The sequence below is a fragment of the Gracilinanus agilis genome, chromosome 1 (assembly GCF_016433145.1).
Source record: "Gracilinanus agilis isolate LMUSP501 chromosome 1, AgileGrace, whole genome shotgun sequence".
Lineage (NCBI taxonomy): Eukaryota > Metazoa > Chordata > Mammalia > Didelphimorphia > Didelphidae > Gracilinanus > Gracilinanus agilis.
Genome location: NC_058130.1, coordinates 321,437,720 through 321,445,853, shown reverse-complemented (window position 1 = coordinate 321,445,853; position 8,134 = coordinate 321,437,720). Strand labels below are relative to the sequence as shown.

General features: G+C 38.8%; 1 pseudogene; it reads left to right on the top strand.

Annotated features, from left to right (window-relative positions):
- Positions 1 to 2,140: 2,140 nt before the first annotated feature.
- On the top strand, positions 2,141 to 3,365 carry LOC123231404 (annotated as a pseudogene).
- The last annotated feature ends 4,769 nt before the right edge of the window (positions 3,366 to 8,134 follow it).

Genomic DNA, 8,134 nt, shown 5'->3' with positions numbered 1-8,134 from the left:
ACTGACACAGTGGTCATCCTAGTTCAGGACCTCATCACCTCTCACTAAGATTACAATGGCCTATTAATTGCTTTCCATGACTTAATCAAATCTCCCCACTTTAATTCATGCTTCACATCATACAAAAAGTCTGCCTACAGTGCAGATCTGAAAAAGTCAACCCCTACCTCTTCTGTACCCCATCCAGTGAGCTTCAATGCCTTTCTATTGCCTCTAGAATAAAAATAAACTCTTTTGCTGGGCACATAAGGCCCTCAACTGTCTTTTGAGCCTTATTTCACATCTTTACTCTCACTATATAGTTTATAGTCCTGCCAAACTATCCTTGCTCTTTCTCACATGTTGCATTCCATTTCTCATCTGTGATGGACATTAAAACTGGCCATCCTCATCTCTGGAACGTTCTCAGTCTCTCAATTTCAGTTCTTTGTTTCCTTCAAATTCGGTTCAGGTACAGATACCCTTCCATTTTGATTTTCCCCATTGTGGTTTCAATATATTGCAGGTAAGCATAAGAAATTAAGAGGAATTTTTGGAGTTTTGCAGAAGCTGCAGATAACACACAAAGGCTAGCAGACAACACAGAGTTAGAAATGCATAAAAAACGTATAGTATTATATAATATCAACACATTCTATGTTTTAATACTATAAATATACACATTTCTTTTTTAAAGTTAAAAAATTTTGCAAAAAGAACACAAAAGCCAGCAGATGACAAAGAAAAGCTAAAAATGTAGAGGTATCTTAAAAAGCTTAGTGACTCATGAATGCATATACAATACTATAAACACCCTATAAGAGAAAAAAATCACTTTTTCTCTGGTACAAATGAAGGGTCAAAAATTTTACATTCATTTTCCAGATCACAGAGGAGTAGAAAAGGTCTGACCTCTAACCCTGTCCCCCATGTGAAAGGAGTCCCTGTATTACCTTTTGCAGCATTTCTGTAAGTGCTAGGGCCATCCCTCCAGATTACCTTGTAACTGTTTTGTATATTCTATATGTAAGTTAGGTACATGTTGTCTCCCTATTAAAATGAAAGTACCTTGAGGTCAGGGACTGTTTCACCTTTGATTTTGTATCCTCTGATTGCCTGGTGTAATGTAGGTATTCAATAAATTCTTGCCAATTGATTTGTTGATTCTTTTATCCTGTGTACACATGAAAAATATTTATGAATCCAAAAACCTCTACATAGAACTGAAAAGGAGTTTTCCTTTCCATAACATTTACTTATGAATATAATTCCTTCTCATAATCAACTTTCTTCAAAACTCTGCTCAAAGTTCACCCCTTCCCAAAACACGACACTCTTCATTCACAGAATTAGTGGGTATTCTACTGTGGTCACTCATTCTCAGTTCATTCTTAAAAAGCAGTGACTATGTATGTGCTGACCTCTGGACACAGAGATAACATCAATTGAGTATGTTCAATTTGTCTTTTTTTTTTCTTTAATAGTTGAGACATATTTATCTGATGAATCCAGATTTTCTCAGCCTTTTTGTGACCAGGATCATATATTTGTATTTTTACATGATTGTAAGGATAGCAGGGTTGTGAATGTATCTGTGGAGCAAAGCCATGTTAACTGATCCACATAGGGCTCAAAGACTTTGAATTTGGTTTTATTATCATGAACCTAGTGGAGTACTTTGCATATACTCCATAAATATTTATTTATTGATTTGATGTCTTTGGCAGTGCCCAACACATATTCTATTCTCCAGAAAATGAGGGTCTACTCAGTGTGGGTATCTTGTCATCTATTTTGCTTCTGCCCCTCTTCTCATCAAATAGAACAGCAATTGTCCTGAGAGACACTACCCTGAGGAAAAATAATCCATTAAGCTTGGTGTTTCACCTCTGGCTGAGTCATTGGTGGGGTGAAGAAATGCAAATTATCTAACCCACTGTATATAGCTAGTCCCAGATCATGCTTCATATTGCCTTCACCCATAAACTAGGAAGCCAGAGCTTACCTAGTTTCAGCCTCTTTGTCTTGTTGTCATGTGCAGACTCCCCTTTCCACTTCTTACTCTCACTTTGAGAAAAGTAGGAAAAGTAATATCCCTGAGATTTTAATTTTCAGTTGCTACCACTAAAAATGTAACAACTGGCTCTCAGCTCTTCACCCAAGCTCGCTGCCAGAATCCTCTGCTGCAGTCGCATCCTTTAGACAAGATGGTGAAGGTCGGAGTCAACGGATTTGGCCGTATTGGACGCCTGGTGACCAGGGCAACATTCAGCTGCAAAGAAGTAGAAATTGTGGCCATCAATTACCCCTTCATTGACCTCTCCTACATGGTTTACATGTTCCAGTATGATTCCACCCATGGCAAGTTCAAGGGCACTGTAAAGGCAGAGAATGGAAAGCTGGTGATCAACGGAAAACCCATTACCATTTTCCAGGAGCGGGATCCCGCTAACATTAAATGGGGAGATGCTGGAGCCGAGTACGTTGTGGAATCCACTGGCGTCTTTACCACCATGGAAAAGGCCAGGGCTCATTTGAAGGTGGAGCCAAGCGAGTCATTATCTCTGCCCCTTCTGCTGATGCCCCAATGTTCGTGATGGGGGTGAACCATGAGAAATACGACAATTCCCTCAAGATCGTCAGTAACGCCTCCTGCACTACCAACTGCTTGGCCCCCTTGGCCAAGGTCATTCATGACAACTTCGGCATTGTGGAAGGACTCATGACCACAGTCCATGCCATTACTGCTACCCAGAAGACAGTAGATGGCCCCTCTGGCAAGCTGTGGCGTGATGGGCGTGGGGCTGCCCAGAATATCATCCCTGCTTCCACGGGTGCCGCCAAGGCTGTGGGCAAGGTCATACCTGAGCTGAACGGGAAGCTCACAGGCATGGCCTTCCGTGTTCCTACTCCCAATGTGTCTGTGGTGGATCTGACCTGCCGCCTGGAGAAAGCTGCCAAATATGACGATATTAAGAAGGTGGTGAAGCAAGCTGCAGAGGGGAACTTAAAGAGCATCTTGGGCTACACAGAGGACCAGGTAGTATCCTGTGACTTTAACAGTGACACCCACTCTTCTACCTTCGATGCTGGCGCTGGCATTGCCCTCAACGACCATTTTGTCAAGCTCATTTCTTGGTATGACAACGAGTACAGTTACAGCCACCGTGTAGTAGACCTCATGAAGTACATGGCCACCAAGGAGTAAAGTGGAAAGCCATGATGGATATTCATCCCCAGCCAAAAAAAGAGTAGTTCCACCACTGGGGAGCCCACATCCATAATAACCTATGTCCCTGTGCTGGGGATCCCATGCCCTCTTCACATCCCTGCCCCAGGCACCCCTGTAGTGGGGGGAGGAGCATAGTCCTATCTTGTGTACCATCAGTAAAGTCATCACGTTCAGTGCAAAAAAAAAAAAATGTAACAACTGTCTTCCTTGTCAGCTCACCATCAAAATCCCTTATTTTTGCCAATTACTCCCTTATATCTGTCGGGAATTTCTGAATGTGAAAATTCCCTCAACTAATGCAGGTTAGTGCCTTCTTTGTAATTTACAGTTTTGAAGAATTGCCTGGAATAATTATACCTCAAGTGATATACCCAGGGTTAAACACTGTTGGGAAAAGTAAGATTTTAACTTTAGTCTTCTTGGCTTTGAGACCAACTCTCCATCCACTATGCAATGAACAATAAACATTATTTCTGCTGCCACAAAAAATGTAACAATTGGCTCCCCTGTAGTTTAGCTCATCATTCCTATAACTATCCAGACCAAAACCCTCTTTTTTTTTTTGTTCACCATTAGCTTATATGTGTTGGCACCTCCATTGGAATGTAAGTTCTGTAAAGCCAAGCCACTGAAAGTATCACTTTTCATTGTCTAGTTGCGAAACTCATCCAGGACAGCTGGAAGGTTTAAAGGCCTACTACCACTAAGGGTATTCTCCCTTTTCCCCTCTTCCCTCCCCAGGGATGCTTAATAGCTACAGAATTTGGATGTACTGGGAGTCACTAACTCTATATCCTTTTCCTGAATTACTGTCTTGTTAGGGCAGCAGGACTTATGTAGCTCAATGAAATTATGAGCTATACCTTGCAGGGTTATCCAAGACAGACAAGTCATAGTGGAGAGTTCTGAAAAAAGGTGATCCACTGGAAAAAGAAATAAAAAAAATACTTCATTATCTTTGCCAAGAGAACCCTATGGACAGTATTGATATGATAAAGCAGATTACACCAGAAGATAAGCCCTTCCAACACATTAGTGGAGAAGAGCAGAGGACAAATTCATGTAACTCCAGAAAGAATGAAATAACTGGAACAAAGCTAACAGGAAGCTTAGTTGCATATATGTCTGTTAATGAAAGATATTTCTGTTACTAATAAGATGAATTTTTCATAGGTATCTGGAATATAAGATCTATGAACTAAGGTAAGTTGGATGTGGCTAAATAGGAGATGGAAAGATTAAAATCAACATGGTTGTATATTGTCACTTTATTTATTTAACTTATATGTAGAGCATATCATTAAAAAAATGCCAGGCTATATGAATTAAAAGCCAGAATAATCACTGATCTCAGATATGTAAATGATGGCACTCTGATGTCAGAAAGTGAAGAATTATTTTGAAGAATTAGATTATTTAGTTTCCAACTAATTTTAAATTTGCCTCTCCATGAACACATTATTATCTGAAAAGTTTCATTTATTATCTCTGCTTTTCTGCATTTGTTTGTGAAGTTTTTATGCCCTAGTATATAGTCAATCTTTGTATATGTACCATGTGCTGCTGAAAAGGTGTATTCTTTTTTATCCCTATTCAATTTTCTCCAGATATCTATTAACTCTAATTTTTCTAAGATTTCATTACTTCCCTTACTTCTTTCATATTTATTTTTTTGGTTTGATTTATCTAGTTCTGATAGGGGAAGATTGAGGTCCCCTACTTGCATTATTTTATTATATAATTCCTCCTTAATCTCCTTTATTTTTCTCCTTTAAAAATATGAATGCTATACCATTTGATGAAAAAGTGTTTATTACTGATATTACTTAATTGTTTATAGTACCTTTTAGCAAGATATAATTTACTTCCTTATCTCTTTTAATCAGATCAAATTTTACTTTAGCTTTGTCTGATATCATTATTGCTATTCCTGCTTTTTTTTTTTTACTTTAGATGAGGCATAATAAATACTGCTCCAACCTTTTACCATTAATCTGTGGGTCACCCTGCCTCAAATGTGCTTCTTGTAAACAGTACATAGAAGGATTCTGGTTTTTAATCCATTCTGCTATCTACTTCTGTTTTATGAGTGAGTTTATCCCATTTGCATTCACTGTCATGATTACTGTGTATTGCCCTCCATCTTATTTTCTCCTTTTGATCCTGCTCTATTCCCTTTGACTTTGTTCCTCTTCACCAGTGTTTTGTTTTTTATCACCCCTCCACCACTACCCTCTTCCTCCAATTGCCTTCCCCTTTCCTTGTCTTATTCTCCTTTTACTTCTCTGTAGGGTAAGATAGAATTTTATACCCCAAAGAGTCTATTTGTTTTTCCTTCTCTGAGCCAATTAGGATGAGAATAAACTTTAAGCATTGCCCATCACCACCCTCATCCTCCTCTCTGCAATAATTTTTCACGTCTCTTTATGTTATATAATTTATCTCATTCTATCTCTCCCTTCCCTTTCTTCTCAGTGCAATCCTCTTTTATGCCCCTTGATTTTTTTTTACATATCATATCATAATCAGTTTACTTCCCCACCCTCTTTCTAAGCATATTCCTTCTATCTACTCTACTACTAAGAATAATATTTGAGAGTTACAGATATTCTCTTTACATGTAGAAATACATTTTTACCTTAATGAGTCCCTTAAATATTCTCTTTCTTATTTACCTTTTTAGTCTTCTCTTGGGTCTTATTTAAACTTCAATTTTTTTTTGTTTAGGTCTGGCTTATTCCTCAGGATTGCTTGGGAATCTTCTATCTTATTGAATTTCAATTTTTTCTCCTGAAAGAATATACTCAGTTTTGCTGGATAGGTGACTCTGGGTTGTAAACATAGGTCAGTGATGGTGAAATTTTTAGAGGTAGAGTGCCATTCCCCACCCCTATACCACCCCCCACAGAGACCATGTGCAATGTCCCTTCCCCCTACAAGTGCCAGCTGTACCCTGCCCTCCTCCCCATACCCCATAGAGGGGAGGGAGAAAGTACTCACATTGGGGTGCTGGGTGGAGAGGTGGGTAAAGTGAGGAATGTTCTCTGCAAGTGTAGTGAGGGGGAGGGGAGTGGTCCAAGAGCACCACTCCCCTCTAGCTCTGCTCTCTGTGAGCTGCCCACCTTAACACCCTGTGCAATCCTATTGGGTTGCTGGGTAGAGGGGTGGAGAATTTGGAAAATGTCATCAGGCAAAGTGGAGAGGGGGAAGGGAACAGCCCCACCAGAGACCCTCTGCCTTTCTAGTAATGAACTGGGTAAGGGAAGACAGCCATGTGCCCCCAGAGAGTGCTCTGTGTGCCATCTTTGGCATCCTGCCATAGGTTCGTCATCACTGACCTAGATCTTTTGCCTTCCTGAATATCATGTTCCATGCCTTCTGATCCTTTAATGTGGAAGCCAATAAGTATTCTGTGATCCTGATTGTAGTTCCATGGTGTTTGAATTGTTTTATTTTTCTGGCTGGTTGCAATATTTTCTCCTTGACTTGGGGGCTCTTGAATTTGGCTGTTATATTCCTGGAAGTTGACATTTGAGGATTTCTTTCTGGAGGTGGTCTGTGTAGTCCTTCAATTTCTATTTTATTTTTTTGTTTTGTTTAAGAATATGTATACAGTTTTCTTTGATAATTTCTCATATTATGGTGTCCAAGCTTTTTTTTTTTAATCATGACTTTCAGATAGTCCAATAATTCTTACATTTTTTTCCTCCTGGATCTATTTTCCAGGTCATTTTTTTCAATGAGATACTTCATGTTTTTTCCATTATTTTTCATTCTTTTGATTTGATTTAATTGTTGTTTGTTGTTTGTTGTTTCTTCTCATTAAACCATTAGTTCCTATTTGCGCAATTCTAATTCTTAAGGCCTGATTTTTCTCCATCAGCTTTTGGGTCTCATTTTTCATTTCTTATTGCATTGTTTTAATTTCTCTTCCCTAGGAATGTGAAGAATTATTAAGAAGTCTCTTGATGAGGGTGAAAGAGGATAGTATAAAAGCTGGCTTGACATTAAAAAAAAACAAAAACAAAGATCATGGTAAGAGGACCCATCACTTCCTAGCCAGTAGACAGAAAAAAATGGAAGCAGTATCAGATTTTCTATTCTTAGGCTCAAAGATTACTGCCAGTGGTAACTGCAACCATGAAATTAAAAGATGCTTTCTCCTTGGAAGGAAAGCTATTTACAATCTGGACAGCATACAAAAAAATGGAGACATCATTCTGCCAGCAAAGGTCCCTATAATCAAAGTATATTTTTTCTACTACTAATATATGGCTGTGAGAATTGTACCATAAAGAAATCTGAGCACCACAAAATTGACACTTTCAAATTGTGGTGTTGGAGAAGATTTTGTGAGTCTGCTGGACAATAAGGAGATTAAATCAGTCAATAAAAGAAATTTTTTCAGATTAATTGGAAAATAAATACCAAAGTTAAACTTAATTACTTTGACCACACAAGGACAAGTCAGGACCTTTTTGAAAATACCCTGATGCTGGGAAAGAGGGAAGGCAAAAGGACAAGGAGACAGCAAAATATGAGATGGATAGATGTCATGGTAGCAATGAACATGAGCTCAGACAGACTTTGAGAAATAGTAGAGGATAGGTAAAAAAGAAACAGATGTGACTAAATGAATAGATAACAACTTTATACTTTCTGATGAGATGAAGGATCACCAGGACTTAAAATATTTACCTTGTTCTTATCTCCAAAAATTCTTTAGGCCTTATTGCCTGTTTCTATGCCTGAGAGTCTCTTTGCAGGGCCTCTAACCTTCTGATAGAACCTAAGGAACCCTTGACCTCGCCATCTGATCTAGTGCTGCATCCATAGTACTCTTGGGCTTTTCTATCTGAGTTGTGACTGATATCATTGTGTGTGTGTGTGTGTGTGTGTGTGTGTGTGTGTGTGTGTGTTTTG